Below are 16803 nucleotides of genomic sequence, written 5' to 3'. Positions count from 1 at the left end.
ATTTCTTGCAAAATATAAAGTTCACACATGTCGATTAAAAGAGGAGAAACTAGATACTCAAAGCTCAATGTAGAATCCCCTCCAAATTCTTCAAGCTAGCCTCCCTTGATCCTTCCTTCCAACTTTATGGAATTTATTCAAAACAAACTACTTAACAATCATACGATGAAATGTGACTACAAAGAAAATCCTACTACTTCCAATAACTTGATAACTTTTTCTTAAAAAATAATCAACTTCCTATTTTCGAAAACTTGCATACAATATATAGAAAAAATCCCTCTATTGCACTTTCTAGAGAAATTAATTGAAAATAAGATTCTTTTCCAATATTGGATCTTTGCAAAATTGATTAATAACTTAGTGGGTGAAGTTACATGCAAGGAAATTAAAGAATGAAGAATCCTCTAGAAGCTTCTAATTTCTCCTACAACATGTGCCTATTTGGAAATGGAAAATTAAATAATGCCTATTTAAATTATATTCTCCAAGTGTGTGTATGTGGGTCCATTATTTAACCTTTAATAATAATTATTCAACCATATTCAATAAGTTAATCACAAAAAGATATAATAGTAATAGTATCAAATCAAAAGTGATAAAGGAGGGTTATGACATCCTTCCACCCTTAAATTGTGCATCGTCCCGATGCACTTATTCAATGTATCCATAATAGAGTCTATAGTTCATGATTAGTCTAAAACAAAAAAAGAAACAATTGATGCATTTGCGTAGTATCCTCCCATATAGTATTATCTTCATCATATTGATTTTATTGTACTTTGCATTGATCAACCTCTCTATTGCGCAATTATTTATGGCGTCTCTCCAAGATTTTAGATGTCTATATCATTACTCTTCCGATTTCTAGGATGATTGTTCCTTGTCTCATCAAACCTTAACAATTAATTTATCTTATTTGTTGATCTTTCTCATGGTAATTTCCCCTATCTTGATTGATTTAGAGCTGGTCTCCTTTTAGATGAATTGTTCCTCGATTCTCATTGAAGTTTGTGTTCTCCTTGAATTCATTTTTCCCTTTGAATGAATGATTCTCTTCAAAATTCCATCTTGTTGTTGCTAGGGCTTGAATCTTAATTTCCTTGTTTTAAAGATTTCTTAAGTATCTCATCTATACTTCTAGTTCATTTATGTCAACTTCATCTCTTATGTTGGTACAAGAACTTCTTGATTTGATCATTCATCATAGGTATGCACTTTAACAATTTGGTGGATTGATTTCGACATTGTTGGATTATCAAAGCCCCTTGTCAGGACTTTGTAATTATGTCACCTTCCCCTCGATTAATAATTGTGGTATCCACCTTTATGAAAATGGTGAAAAAATGATCTCATGTTATTATGTCCTTGCTATGCCCACTTTATTTCTTCATGTTAATCTACCAACTAGTTCCTTCCTTAATAAGTCCTTTAAACTAGATTAATTTTTTATTTCATTCAACCAATCTTTAGTCCCTTCATCGGTTTTCTTTCTTTCAAATTTAGGTTAGGTAATTTTCTTCAATCCTTAGATAGAATTTCCTTGATTATTGTTAGGGTTCACATTTAATCACCCTTCATTTTCCAATATCATTTTGCCTTTCTCTAAGGTCCTACATTGATTGCCTCATTGAGTTGATATTATCCCTTTTCTTAGTTATAGCTTCGACTCTTGTTATATTGTAGACATTAAGTTTCTACAATCCATAATATTTAATGGTGAAAGATTATTGTTATATCATTTCCTTGGCCCTCTTTGATCTTCATCATTGGCAGCTTCCCTCTGACTCAATGTAGTGATGGTATACTTCCTCCTCTTCTTTCCTTACCATATAGGTCTTCTTGAATTTAAAATTCCTTATTTCATTCGTGATTTAAGATATAAAAATTAATTTGTAATTTTCAAGGTTGTACAAGTTGAAGTGATCTCAAGAACTAGACTTGAACCTTCACTCTGATACCACATGTAATAACCTGCTTCATTTAACCCAACAAAATTTTGACCATTTTTTTTGTTTAGTTATTTAATCATTTGTGTTTGGTTCAATCACATACTCTAGGCATCTATCCATTTGGATTAGGCATTCATCCATCTGGGATGAGCATCTAACCATACAAGTTAGGCATCTATCCATATGAAATAGGAGGTTTCATCTATCCACTATAGGATAGGAATCTACCCAAATAGGGTAGCCATCTATCCAACATGGGATAGGAGGTTCTCTGGCCAGAGAATTAGACTCGTCGAGACCATCCGGATCCTAAGTCACTCACTAAGTACTACACTCCTCTAATAGGAGTGCACTAAGGTCATTGTCCTTTGAAGTAATTAAAATAACATAATGCAAGCTTGAATTTTGCATTAGAATTTGGCCTAAAGCCTTAGGAAGTCAAGTGAATCCATACGGCATTCCTTTCGAGTATGCATTGAAATAATTTTTCCTTTATTTCCCTTATCTTTCAATTAGGAGGATTTGCAATACATCAATTATACCAAATCCTAGACCTCATCCCCAAACGCGTACTAGGGACAAGTCCATCCCTAGACTACCTACATACCCGTTTCAGCATGAGATCAAGGTGTAATGTATGTAGTTATGTCTTCTAATCTATAGTTTAATATAAATTGTTTGGTGGGTATGCAACCCTTTCTAGGGTCAATTTCCCAGACAATTTCTTTGTTGTTGCTACCCACAATGGTAGCTTTTAAGAAAAGTATCAAGGTGGCCTATTGCTTGTGACCTAAAACAACTAGGTCCTAATACCTATCATAAGCATCACCCTTGACCCAATTGTCAATCGTCGACAACTATTCAAGATTAAGCCAAGTTTATAAAAGCATTTCACTCAATCATCCCTAAAGGGGTTTACTATGGTTTAACTAGCGGGTGTAATATAATTTCAAGATTATCTTATTAGATTATCGAATCAAGGGGGATTACCCAACCCTTGGATTTTAACTTGCAAGTGTCCCTTATTACTCACCGGTGATTTATAGGGACGATGCCACAGACGTCATTGAAGCAGCTTTATTAGGCATTAGGTGTAGTAGTTCAACACGATGACATTATCCTAAGCGTGACCCAGAGGAACCGTAAATACCGAACACTGGTAGGTTTTTTTTTCCAACTCCCTTTGTTTAGCTTTCTAACTAAGAGGTCTAACTCTTATATTCAAATGAAATTAACTTTATTCTAATGTAGATAGAATGGAAACCAATATTGAGAATTAAGCCACAAAATAAACTCTACATATAAAGTAGGAAAGTTTCTTGAACTAGAATAAAATAAGAGTTCTACCATCTAACATCATGAAATATAACATCAATTATGAAACTAGCATGGATAAATGAGAAAGTGTAACTTGTATAGAGATAAAAAAAAAAGAATAAATGCGCCCCCAATGGCATTAAGTTCATCTTATTCTAATATTACCTCTTTTTTTTTCTTAAAGAAAAAACATTGATAGTTATAAACAGGAAAAAAGATTCCTTTAGTCAGCTTGATCAAATGTAAATTCATGAAATATATGAATCATCTAATTAAAAGGATCTACTTAGAGTAACCTTACGTTAAAATTACCTTACATTAAAATTATTACAAATGAATTCAAATTAAACATTCCTACTTAAGTTTTCCAAATCACTTTGACAAACAATTTTTCCCATTTATCTAATTTTAAAGTTGCCTCAATTTTAGGGACCAATTCCCTTCCCCTTTTTTTTTAAAAAAAAAACCTTTACAATTTACCAATAATTCAATTTTTTTTTCAATTAATGTAGATAAATTAACATTCTTTTTCTATATATTTATGTTTATATTATTTACAAATATAAGACCCTTAATCAAATAACTCAATTATTATTTTATTTATTTATTATAACTTCTTCTTTTTTTCTTTTTATCTTTATACATATATAAGTACACATCTAAAATAATAATAAAAGTAAATTGATTAAAATCTCATTTAAAAAAAAAAAAACTTAATCAAAGCATAACTTTTATATGTTTTAACTGTTAATTCAAGGGGGAAACGGAGAGTGGGGGCCATGGGTCCCACCACCACTGCGGACCTATAGGTGCAGGCCCGCAATGATGAGGGGGCGGCCGCGGGCCCTCCACTCCCTCTGTGGTAACTGATGTAGTAGTGACCATAGGGTTAGTGGAGGGAATCCGCTCCCCACACATGAAACATAATGGTTATATATATAAATTCATTCCACCATTAATATGTTATGGTATTGTTTTACATTGATATTTTATTTTTTGGTTCATAATGAAATACAATTTTAATAATGTAAAGATGTATATATATATATGTGTGTGTGTGTGTGTGTGTGTGTGTGGGTGGGGGGGGGGGGGGGGGCGGGGGGGAGGGGGGTTTATTTGAGTTTTATTTAAAATTCACAAGGAAAAAAAGATTATTTTTTTTCTAAGAGGCATGTTTTCATTTGAAGTATATTATTACTAATATTTGTATGGGAAGTTATTGAAATAAATATTGCATCTTCACATTATTCTCTGGTATTGAGGAAAATAAAATAGAGAGGAGATTTTATTTTATTTTCTCGGAGGTGAAATGAAATTTCTTTCAAGAGCAAATACGGGTTTTAAGATGATCAAATCAATATTGAGAAAGAGAGGGGAATGGGTTTACTCTCAGAAATAAAATAAGTTTTTGGTGCATATGTACAACTTATAATAAAATAACGAGATTTTTTTTTGAATGATTAAACTCACGGGAGAGTGATAGGTTTTATTCACAAAAAGGATAAAAACTAGAAACAAGATTCATACAAATAAATCTTTATTCACAGTAAGTTCTCAAATTAAGAAAAGAAGATTCATGCACGGGAAATTTTTATAAAAACTAAATAGGAAAAATAATATTTTTGCACAAATCTAGACTTAAAAAGAAATATCTCTTTCCTTCTTTTTCCTAAAGAAAAAAAATTAATTAAATAACTAGATATCCTTACATGCACTTTTCTTTAAATAAAAACACACAACCAAGAATTAATAAAGTTTCTTTGATTAACTTTTCTAATTAAATACAAAGTTCATGCATGTTGATTTGATTAACTTTTCTAATTAAATACAAAGTTCATGCATGTCGATTAAAAGAGGAGAACCTGGATACTTGAAGGTCGATGTAGAATCTCCTCCAAATTCTTCAAGCTAGCCTCCCTTTATCCTTCCTTGCAACTTTATGGAATTTCTTCAAACCAAACTACTTAACAATCCTACGATGAAATGTGATTACAAAGAAAATCCTACTACTTCCAATAATTCGAGAACTTTTTCTTCAAAAATAATCAACTCCATGTTTTCTAAAACTTCCATACAATATATAGAAAAAAAATCCCTCTATTCCGCTTTCTAGAGAAATTAATTGAAAATGAGATTCTTTTCCAATATTGGATCCATGCAAAATTGATTAATAACTTAGTGGGGGAAGTTACTTGCAAGGAAATTAAAGAATGAAGATTCCTCTAGGAGCTTCTAATTTCTCCTACAACATGTGCCTATTTGGAAATAGAAAATTAAATAATGCCTATTTAAATTATAATCTCCAAGTATGTGTATGTGGGTCCATTATTTAACCTTTTATAATAATTTTTCAACCATATTCAATAGCTTAATCACAAAAAGATATAATAGTAATAGTATCAAATCAAAAGTGATAAAGGAGGGTTATAATACTCTCTCTTTAGTTTTGGGTGATCCTTCCTTGATGTTTGTTACTCGTGGTGCTCATTTTGGAAAGTGGGACTCATTCTAAGAACAGCTCATTTGTTATGATGTGACTAGTCTCTCACTACTCTATATTGCATCTTGGGGTGCTTGTGTTGGTTTCTTTGTTTGTCATGGACACTCTTTTCTTGAGCCCTTTCCTTGTCTTCAAATGTGATCCTACTTTGGGGGAGTTGTGGATGGCTGTTGTTGGTTTGGGTGGGCCCTTTTGATTGTGCCTAAAATATTTATCAAGGTTTTCGTTGGTACTATGCATCCTCAAAGACCCTATTTTTTTTTGGTAAAAGGTTTTTCTCCTACTATTGCTTCTTATCAAGCTACTGGATTGCCCCTTTAAGGTATTTTGGTAGATCTATTGAATGGGGTGTATGAGTTTGTCTTCAAGCTTGAGGTCCTTAAGCTTTTCAAGGAAGTTTTGTGGTCTTTTGGTGTTGGTGATTAAGGTTCTCTCCTATTGTTGTCAGAGAGATTTTTTTATGGTTGATATCAAGAGATCTCGTTGCTCAGGTATTGTGACTGTTTAGTTGTGGGTCTATGGTTCATTTTCCCAGGCATCTATTTATGATTTTTTTATTGAGGTGGAGTGGTCTTTTATGGAGATGGGATATTTTTTATGAATTGAGCGAAGAGATTGGTTCTTATTTGGATGTCCCTCTTTCCTTCCCATCCTATTGTGGTGGGCCTTTATTCTATTGAGTTGAAGAATGCCTGTATGGGAGATGTGTTCTAATGTTGCTTGGTGGATTTTGATGCCCATTTTGAGGGTTTTGGCTATAAGATTGCTGCAAATTCTTGTTTTCTTATCTTATTTATTTTTTCCCTATTGAGGTCGGGTTTTCTCATGGTTGTGGGACCCTCTTCAAAATCTACTATATGGATTCCAACCTTATTTGTTGTCTTGATGATTAGTTTAATTTTTTTTAATGTTATTTAAGGTGAATGTTACGAGAGTCTTATTAAAACCCATTTGTAAGGTTAAGTGAGCCTACAAAAAGCCTTTTTGCATGATTGTCTAAGTAGTTTGTGTTGTCGGCTTTGGCCTCATGTTTTTATAGCCAGTTTTTTAATGCTTAGCATTATTTTGTAGGCTGTGAGTTGGCTACTGGTAGCATGTGTTATATCGTGTTGCTTCATTCTTTTAGTGGGTTCTGAGACCCCACAAAAACTAAAGGTTTCAACTTCCTTCAAAATCAATTGTATGGGGCTTCAGGTCCCTTCAAAACTTGTAAGACCTGTTTGACCCTTAGTTAAAAACATTTATCAAAAAAATATAGTTAGACTATGTTTTAAAAATATCTTTTTTAAGCTCATTCAAGTTTGAAGATTGGAAAGAGCATATGAATCTTGTAAGACCTTTCTATTATATGCATTGAAAAATGTGTTAAACTTTTTGTTGAGCTATTATGTCATTTTTCATTCTACTTTGTACTCTTAAAATATATTAAAGAAGTATAATACAATTCAAGCATTAAAATCATCAAACAAATCAGTGTAAATTTTTTTGTCAATAAAATGATATTTTTTGTATACATTTTTTTATGTAAATGACAAGTGTTTCTAGTGATAAATTTTCATACTTTACATCATATATACATGAGGATAGTTATCATGATTTTATAAAGAAAAGAATCACAAAAATAGGCATAAAATGTCAAATATATTTTGAAGAGTGGGATTGATGGTTATAACTATGAGTTTATTACTAATGTAGATTTTATTGATACTATTTTATATTTTACAAAAAATATTTCTATATGTATTTCAGATATAGTCACAAAAATCAATATTTAAACTAATAGATTAGGATGTAAATTCTTTGAAATTGGTACTATTGTCTCTTTAGTTGATTCTTTATGACAATAAATTATATAGCCATAAAATTAAGTGCAATCACAAAAATCCATTAAATTTAGATTTTTATTTCCATTCACATCACATATTAAAATGCACTTAAGTGTATAATATAAAATATGAATGTTATAAAAGAGTACACTTTTTACATGGTTGATAACTAAAGAGCTCAATTTTTTTTTAATGAAATAATTATATTAGCTTATTTTAGAACACATGTATTTTCTATTGGCTGAGTGTGATGCATTAAAATATGGGTCCAACTCATTTTTAATTTTTTCAAAGCTAGGCATAGGAATGGGGAGCTTTGTCGAGTGATAAAATAAATGAAGAGAGATATAGTAAAAGTATAATTGATATGGAAATTGTGATGTCAATTATATTGTTAAGTAGTGTACAAAAGAATTCTTTAGGGAGTGACACATAATTCATAATTACACAATTATATTTTTCTCATTAATGAGGCAATAGTGGGAGAGAGATTGGACCATTAAAATAATTAGTGATTTATGAAAAATAAATTAATTTGGAAATGATAATGTAGCAACATGGTCTATTTAGACATTTGAAAACCTACTTATATTTTGAAAGAATTATATTTAATGTGACTGGGATTGTTGTGAAGAGAGTAAGTACATATAAACACAAGTTCCAATATATTTAATCCTTTATAAAAAATACATTAATCTCTTGTCAATTACATAAAGTGATCATCTAATAATGACATTCTTTTAAACCTTGTATAACTAGGGCATGTTATACTATTGTTTTACCACATGGGAATGAAGTGAAATTGGACTCAATGTTGCCACAAGATGTATAGAGAAAATAAAATATTATATGTACTATAATAAAAAAGGATAAATTTTTATATCTTGTAAGATAATTTTTAATCTTTTGAACTTGGTAATGGATATAATTGATTTGAGGAAAATGCATAGTTTTTTATAAAGAGAAATGGGTTTTACATGGACCCAAAACAAAGAGTTTTACAGAAACTGGCCATCAGCCAAGCAAACAAAAACCAATAGAAAAACACGAGAGCACTCTAGATCGAGCACAAAAGAAAAAAGAAACAACAGGCAACAAAAAAAAAGCACAGACATGCACTCAATCAAGAGAGTGCACCAGTTCCTTGTTCTTCTGGATGGTAACTTTGTTGATTTCTTCCAAGTCCTCCATAATGAACCCGGAGGTACCCTTATTGTTGCTTCTGCTTCTGGTCCTAGAACTAGGGCCCGTACTTTTATTGCTTCCTACAACAAAATAATCACTGCCAAGATCTTTCTTTCTATTATTGTTACCAAGATAATCACTCTCAATAGGATTGGATTTGTATGCCACCACCATGGCATTGATTTTTTCTAGCCCCTCCATACCATTTCTCATGGCCTTCTTGCTTACATCAACTAGATTCTTAAGGTTATTCTTGATCTCCTCCATAGAATACTCCACCTTTTCAATTCTTTGCTCATGATTACATTTCATAAGCCCCATATCATGGGAAAGCTTCTAGGTCATGATCATGAACTTCTCCATTTTTTTAGGCTCAAGCAAATCAGTGAAGATATCAATTATCTCCTTAATCTTCTCTTTGAGGGTATCAATCTCCTTCTTCACTGACTTCCAACAGTTCTTCTAGCTTCTAGTCACTTCTATCACCAGATTCATGAGCGTACTTTTCTTCTATAAGGCACTATCCCCATCTTTAGGCAGAGTTCCTTCTTTCTCCTTTAGGACATAAAGATGAATGTCCAATTTGATTTCCTGGTCGAAGGTCTTGGGACCATAATCTTTAGCAACCAACTTCTTCTTTTTGGAATAAGGCTTAGTTTGACAAACCATCTTGTTGGTTGATTTATATTTACTTGCAGCCCATCTAGGGGGGTTCCTACTACGATGGGTTCCAAGAGTGACCAACATCTCACTCTTTTCAACTAACTTGTAATCAGGGTCAACAAGAGGTTTGGTGCTCCCACTATCCTCCATCTCTATATCCCTATCAAAGACATCTTGAACCTCAATATTAGAGATTTGGCCTTTCTCATATAGAGAGGGCACAACTTCATGGGCTTTGGTGTACTCCATAATCAGAATAATAATCCCTTCATGGAGGAACAAATTATTTAGATTCTCAGCATGTTTTTCAAGACTATTTTCCAAAAAATAAATCGGATAGAATGAAATTGAAATAACTTTGCAATGCCTACAGTGATTTAAGATGGTAAAATGATAAGAAAAGATATTGGCATCTACCATCAATCGTAATGTACCTCATAATGAATTCGACCATATCTGCCCAGGGAGCCATGAGGTCCTTCTATTGTAACCACCATCTGCCATTTTATTAACTCTTAAACACTCCTTATCTTTATCAAAAAAATTTGTTATGTTTTCCTCCCCTATTTTTTTGTCTCTGTAAAACCTTTTGCCACTCCTAGCCAAACCCATAAGTGTAGTCACTAGGGTGTCATCCACCTGAAATTCAGCACCATAAGCCTTCAAAAATCCTTTCTTCCACCCATTGACAAACATTTCCATGAGTAGAGGAGAAGGGCCATGGAGTCTTTCCAAGAAGGGAACCATTCCCCCATCAACAATTTCTTGCCACACCTCCTTATTTTTCTTCCATTTATAAAAAGTGGGTTTTTCTTTCCTATTCTTGTCCCCACCCATAATGGTCCGGGTCACCAAACAAAAGAAGAAAATGGGCCACACAAGACAAGTCTCCAAATGGAAGCAGGAAAAGGACCATACAAGAAGACAAAAAATCTAGGCATAAGGGAAGTTTCTAGATCTTCGAATAGGGAAATCGAAAGGAAACCATTTCCCCAATACCTTAATCAAATCATGATTAGTCTTCATTAATTACCACCAGTAGAAATGGTATCATCATATGCCAGGTCCCACAAGTTTTTTGGGAAAGAGTCCCGATTGCTCCACCATTTTGCCGCCACGTAGCCCACTGCCATATTGGCTAATAAATCCACCACTTTATTGCATTCCTGAAATATGTGGGAGATTTTGAATTCATTCAATTCTTTAATCATATCACAACAATCTTTGATCAAGATGGAAATAGTCCAACTAGGATCTGTACACCCATTCAAACAATTTATAATGCTAAGTGAGTCAGATTCCAGCCAGACCTTTCTAAATCCTTCCCTTTTAGCCGTGTGTAACCCTAAATGGGCAGCGCTGACCTCTGCAAAATGGTTGGACTAGATTTGTGTACATACTTAAAAAAATATAAATATAATCATGTACCAATAGTAGTAGTATAAGTAAATATTTATACTCTAATAATTATTCAAAACTAGGAAAACTAAGTGCAAACAATTAGGAATATTGATCATGATGTAGTATTGGATACTTTAATGATAAGAGATGACTGTGCAAGTATTCTTAACTAGAATATAAACTTTAAAGTTTGTATATTAAGTGATAAATTTAGCCTTTATCAGTTTTTGCAAACTATGTTATTTTTATATTATCTATTATTTTAATAAAAAATTAATTTAACTTAGTAGCCCCAAATTGATTCCACTACCTTCATTTTATTGGTCTCATCATTAAGGATAAAGAATTCATTTTTATAATCTAAGAAAAGATAAATATGCATAACAACAAGAGACTAATTTATCAAAGAATTTTACCATTCCCCTTAGTTCAATGCCAAATTTGTTCCCTTTATTCATATCATCAATATGTCCATGTATCCTACTAAGTAAACATATTCTTCTCAAAATAGTCACTTCAACCACTTTAGGTTCTAGCATGTCCTCGATTTCCTCTGAACCCATTACATCTTGTATTTTATGTGCACCAACCATATTGATAATTTAATGGATTTTGATTATATTTTTCTCTATCAAATACAAATTTCTTTAATGAGCATATATTATTAGATTATTTGGGTTCCATGGACTCTATACACATTGATTATTAAATTATACTTTTATTAAATTATTTATTAATAAAGATAAAGATGGAAATAGGAATAGACAAGAAAAGGGAACTATAAACAATCTAAAAGATACCATGGAATCTACATTAATTGTGTTTTCACCATTCAAATGAAATAAATGAGAAAATAATCAATTCTTGAATTGGCTTGACATGAAATCTCTTATCTTTCTACACAATGGTCAATTGATCATTCTTATAACCCATATCATTTTTATTTTGATCTACATATTTCTCAAGAACCATAAGCTTTTTTATTTGGACCAACAATGAATATTAAATGATTTTCCTTCCAAACATTAAGGATAAAATTATTTATTTTTAAGATGTTTTGTTGAAGAATATGGTGCCACTATTGGAGCTAAAGAAACATATTTTTTTTAAGTTATGACCTAAAATATATGACTGATTTTTTAGGGAGTCTATCAACTATGAAACATAATTAATAATTTTAATTTTTTTTTAATAACCTTCCATAACATGGCCTCTTTCATGGAATCTCCTAAAATAGATGGTAATACCATATATGGGTCCTTTTGGGGGTTTGAAAGACTTTTACTGAGGTCCTTGGGAGGTATTTTATTGTGGATGACCACTTAAAAAGATTTTATTCCTAGATATTTCCTATGCTTGATAATTTTACTCATATAATGTGAAAATAAAATTTGTGTTTTAGAATTAATTATCTTTAGTGTAGTTTTTGGATGTGGTTCTAGCTAATAACAAATATCTTCCCCTTCATTAAGGATATTTATCATCTTTACTAGCTTAAATTATCTCTCACCTTGGCTTTTTCCTCTTATTCTTGCATAAGCAATCCTTCCCTCATTGTAGATTTGAATGTTAAAATCTCAGCTAAGAACCATAGAACCCCGTCTTCCTTACTTTTAAACAGCCCATATAAAGAGGAAGAAGGTTTCAAATTGAGATTCCTTGAGCTCCTCTATGAATAAGGCCTTGGATTCCAATTCTTGAATGTCAACTAAAAACAAAAATCACATTTCAAGACCCCCAAAAGATACTATTTTAAATGATGACTCCAAGTCTACCCTATTCCCCTCCTTAGAGAGCTTCTTTCTTGTTTTTTCATCAACTTCCAACCCCTGTTTAAGTCCCCATTCCTATTATTAGGGTGAAAAGGATATTAATGTAGGTTCTACATGGACAAATTACCTACTAAAATCCCCTCGACTATAAGCTCTCTAAGTATTTGTGTGACAAGGTAAATGCATTGTGAAATCTTAGAACCTCCAGAATGATATCTCTAAGTAGTGCCTAGTTGTATACAACCAGGAAAGAGATTAACTAATTGGAAACCTTAGCTATAGCTAAGGTTGTTAAATGACTAGATGAGTTTGCAGATAAGGATATTTGGGTTTTCATGAAAGGAATAGATGGACAGTTTGATAAGTGGGTCATTTTGGATAAAGGGATGGATAATATCAATAATTCTACAAGATTGATGCAAAATTAGAAGAAGATACAGTAGGTGATTAGCAATCTCTTGTCCAATAAGAAAGATTTTTTGTAAACATGCAGAGGACCATTACATATTGTAAGGAGATGATTAAGAATAAGCTCGTTTCCCTACAAGTTTTTCAATAAGAGCTTGAAGAAAGAAAGGTCAAATGTAAAAGAGTTGAGGATGTTGCTAGTTTTGTTGCTTTCCATCAATGTTCTAGTAAGAAAATAAAAGTCAAGGAAAGATCCTTGACTAACATCAATCCTACCGAAAAGGGAAATGTTAAGAAAGAATTGTCTTTCAAGGAAATGTTATAAAATTTAGAGTGGCATACCATTAAGGGCCTCAAACTGCTTGGTGATAATTAACAAGTCTTTAAGTTTCGACTAGTCTTTCGCTGACCCCCTATTTTTTTTTGTTATTGTTGCTTTTCCTATTGTTGGGTAATTTTTTCCATGATGTATCACTCCTTGTAAGAATAAATTTTTAGACCTTTATTTTTATTTTATAAATGGGTTTGAGTCCTTCCTTGGTTAAATAATTGAAAAACTATTCTTCAATATTAATAATTTTATATACAAATAGATAAAGGACAATACTTTTTTTCATATGTAGACCTTTCAAATCTTCTCCTGCTAGTCTCTTCCTTTCACCATCTCCTTCACATCAATTTCCTTTATCAAATAAATACTCTTCCTTTAAACCTTTGTATAGTTATTATTAAAAACTATTATAAAAAAGTGATACCTTATCATTTGATTACTAAAATTGAAATTTTTAAAGTGATTATAATTGATAAATATTTATTTATAAATTTGTATATTTTTTTATGTTGGTGTCTATTAGTTATATCCTTTTTATGAGTACATAATAAATGAGATGGATATAAATTTTTCCAAAAATTGATATCTATTACAATTAATAATAATTAGTAATGGAAATATGTTTCTACCTTGCAAATGATATTATCTTCAATTGCTCAAATGATTGCATTTGAATAAGGTTTATCATTTTGAAACTTGCGTTTGAAGATGCGTTTAGTTGGGAGGCTTCTTACAATGGCAGAAAAAGTATTGGTTAACATTTCAATTTTTGAGTAAATCTGTCATGGATATAAATTTTTAAAGACTTGAGGTGGCAGTTATGTTTTCACCAAAAGATGATCTATATAGATAAAATTTGATGTTCATTTTTGTGTGTTGGCATATGATGAAGTGGTGACAATGTATGTTGTCATTGATGTCAATAGGTGAACCATTATGAACTGGTATGGAGACTGGAAGCGGCTATAGTCAATCAGGATGGATTGGACCACAGTCGGGGTTCACTAAGTGTGACTGCCCATTGGTTATCTCTATTTAGCTCTAGGGTTTTTGGTTTGGCTTATGCAGTGCAACTGATGACATTTTGTGACAAGTTAGTTAAGAGATAAGGATTAGATCATGGTGCCATGTGAGTTATATGCATGTGAAGTATTCGTTGAGGATATTGCGCATGAAGATAAAATGCATTGAATGTCTACCTCAGGAATGAGCGATGTTCTGAGTGGTGTATGAAGAGCATGTGATGGGTTACTGATTTCCAGATGTAGTGAAGATTGGGTGATGCAAAATGACTTGAGATCTGTTTTAAATCACTTCATTTTATGAAATGGATTAAATGGTCAGGATTGGAATGCTTGTAATTGCAAACCTAAAATGTTTAGGGTTTAGGGTTTATGCTACTAACCTAATTATTGTCTATAAGGTTGATGATGTTTGTGTCTGCATGTTGAGATACATGCCAAACTAGAGTTTGGAATCTGTAGAGTGTGATTGTAGAGGAGAGGAGCTGAAACGGATCTACCTTAGCAAGTAGTGTTGTTATCAGATCAAAGCTTTACCTATTGACTTCTAACCATTTCAACAAAAGGAAAATCCCTTGCCCGGGTAGCTTTAACATGCTTGTTGCAAATCCTCTAACCAGGTGGCTCAAGTTCATTGAGTTCTTTAAATCCTCTAGCAAGGTAACCTTTAATAGGGTTTCAACCTATAACAGGGTTTATAGCCATCCCTTAACTGGGTGATCCCTAACAAGATCGGTTCCTAACAAAACCTTATTATAAAGTCTTTAACCGGACTAGGCTCCTAACAGAGCAGACTTCAAAATAGTTCAAAACAAGCTTGTATTTTTTCCCATTTGGGCTTCCATGTGAAAAATTTGTGTGTTATGGGTTGTGAGTTTTCATGTGATGATTGAGTAGTTTTTGCTTAAAGTTGAATATGCATGCAATTCTAAATGATTGTGGTATTGTTGATATAACTCATGCTTGATTATATCAAGAAGTAGTCATCAAGATTTAGGATCTATTAAATGTTGTCTGAAGTATCTATGTTTAACTAGTATACCCATGGTTAAGTTCAGTGGTGAAGACAACCGGTCAACCTTATTTTAATATGATAAAGTGTTGAGAAATTTTTTTCTATACTAATTCACTCCCCCCTCTCATTATCGATTAGGGTATTATTCGTTCATCATTATTCATGAATTGGTATAAGAGCAACTCCAGGTCCTCTGTGATATAAGCTTAACCACTTAAGGCAAAATATCCCACTTTAATGATGAAGAGGGAAGGTCGTAAGTTTAATAGGGATAACTTCAAAATATGGAAGGACAAAATGAAGATTTATATCAAGATTTTGGGTGCTCAACACTGGAGCTATGTTGAGAATGCCTATATAATCACCACTGACACTCTAGCTGATGATAAAAAAAGAGAGATTCAAGAAAATGGGCAAGTCATAGAAGCCCTTATTAGTAGCTTGTTTGATATTGAGTTCATTGATGTACAAGATAAGGATAATCCTAAGGATGTATGGGAGACATTGGAAACCATTTATGGTGGTGATGACCATGTCAAGAAAGCTAAGAAAGAAATCCTTAGAGGAAAATTTGAAGACATGATGATGGTTGAAGGTGAGATCATTCAACAATATGGCATAAGGATCAAGACTGTGGTTGGAGATATTAAGAGCACTGGTGGAACAATTGATAATGCTACCATTGTCAGTAAATTTCTAAGATCATTGTTATCGATCTATGCAATCAGGGTTGCTTCTATTCAGGAGTTAAGGTCTATCGACAAGACAAAGGTATCTCTAGACTCTATCATTGCAAAGTTGACTGCATATGAATTGAATAGCTATGATGGTAGTGTTCAGAAGACAGAGTCAGCCTTTAGAGTATCTCTTTCCTCCACACAAACTAGAAAAGGAAAAGAGGTCAGCACCAGTTATGAATCTAGGCCAAGCAGAGACATGGATGATGAGGAGATTCCGATGTTGTTTGAAGCTCTTCTTACCAAGAGACTTCCAAAAGGCACCAAAAAATACAGAGGTAAGCTTCTTCTAAAATATTTTTCCTGCAATAAGATAAGACATATAGTTGTTAAATTTCCTAACAATGACAATAAGGATTAATTGGAAAGGTTTAGAATGTATAAAGGAGGAGGTAGGAGAAATTGTCTTGTTGTAGTAGATGGTGGTGTTACCGATGAAGAATCTGAGGATGAAGAGAATGAGGACATAGTGTTTGTAGTTGTAAAGGAAGAGGTGTCTTGTTAGAAATCCCTTGTCTCTCACATTGACAACTCTAATGAGTGAATCATTGATAGCAAGTGTTCTCACCACATGACCGCTGACCGGAGAAAGTTTTTGTCTCTAGAAGAATATGATGGAGGTGTTGTAAGGTTTGGAAATGATGCAACTTGCATGGTGAAAGGAAAAGGATCCA

Source organism: Cryptomeria japonica, chromosome 11 (genome assembly GCF_030272615.1).
Source record: "Cryptomeria japonica chromosome 11, Sugi_1.0, whole genome shotgun sequence".
Taxonomy (NCBI): Eukaryota; Viridiplantae; Streptophyta; class Pinopsida; order Cupressales; family Cupressaceae; genus Cryptomeria; species Cryptomeria japonica.
The sequence above is the reverse complement of the archived record's forward strand: the minus strand, read 5'-3'. Positions refer to the sequence as shown.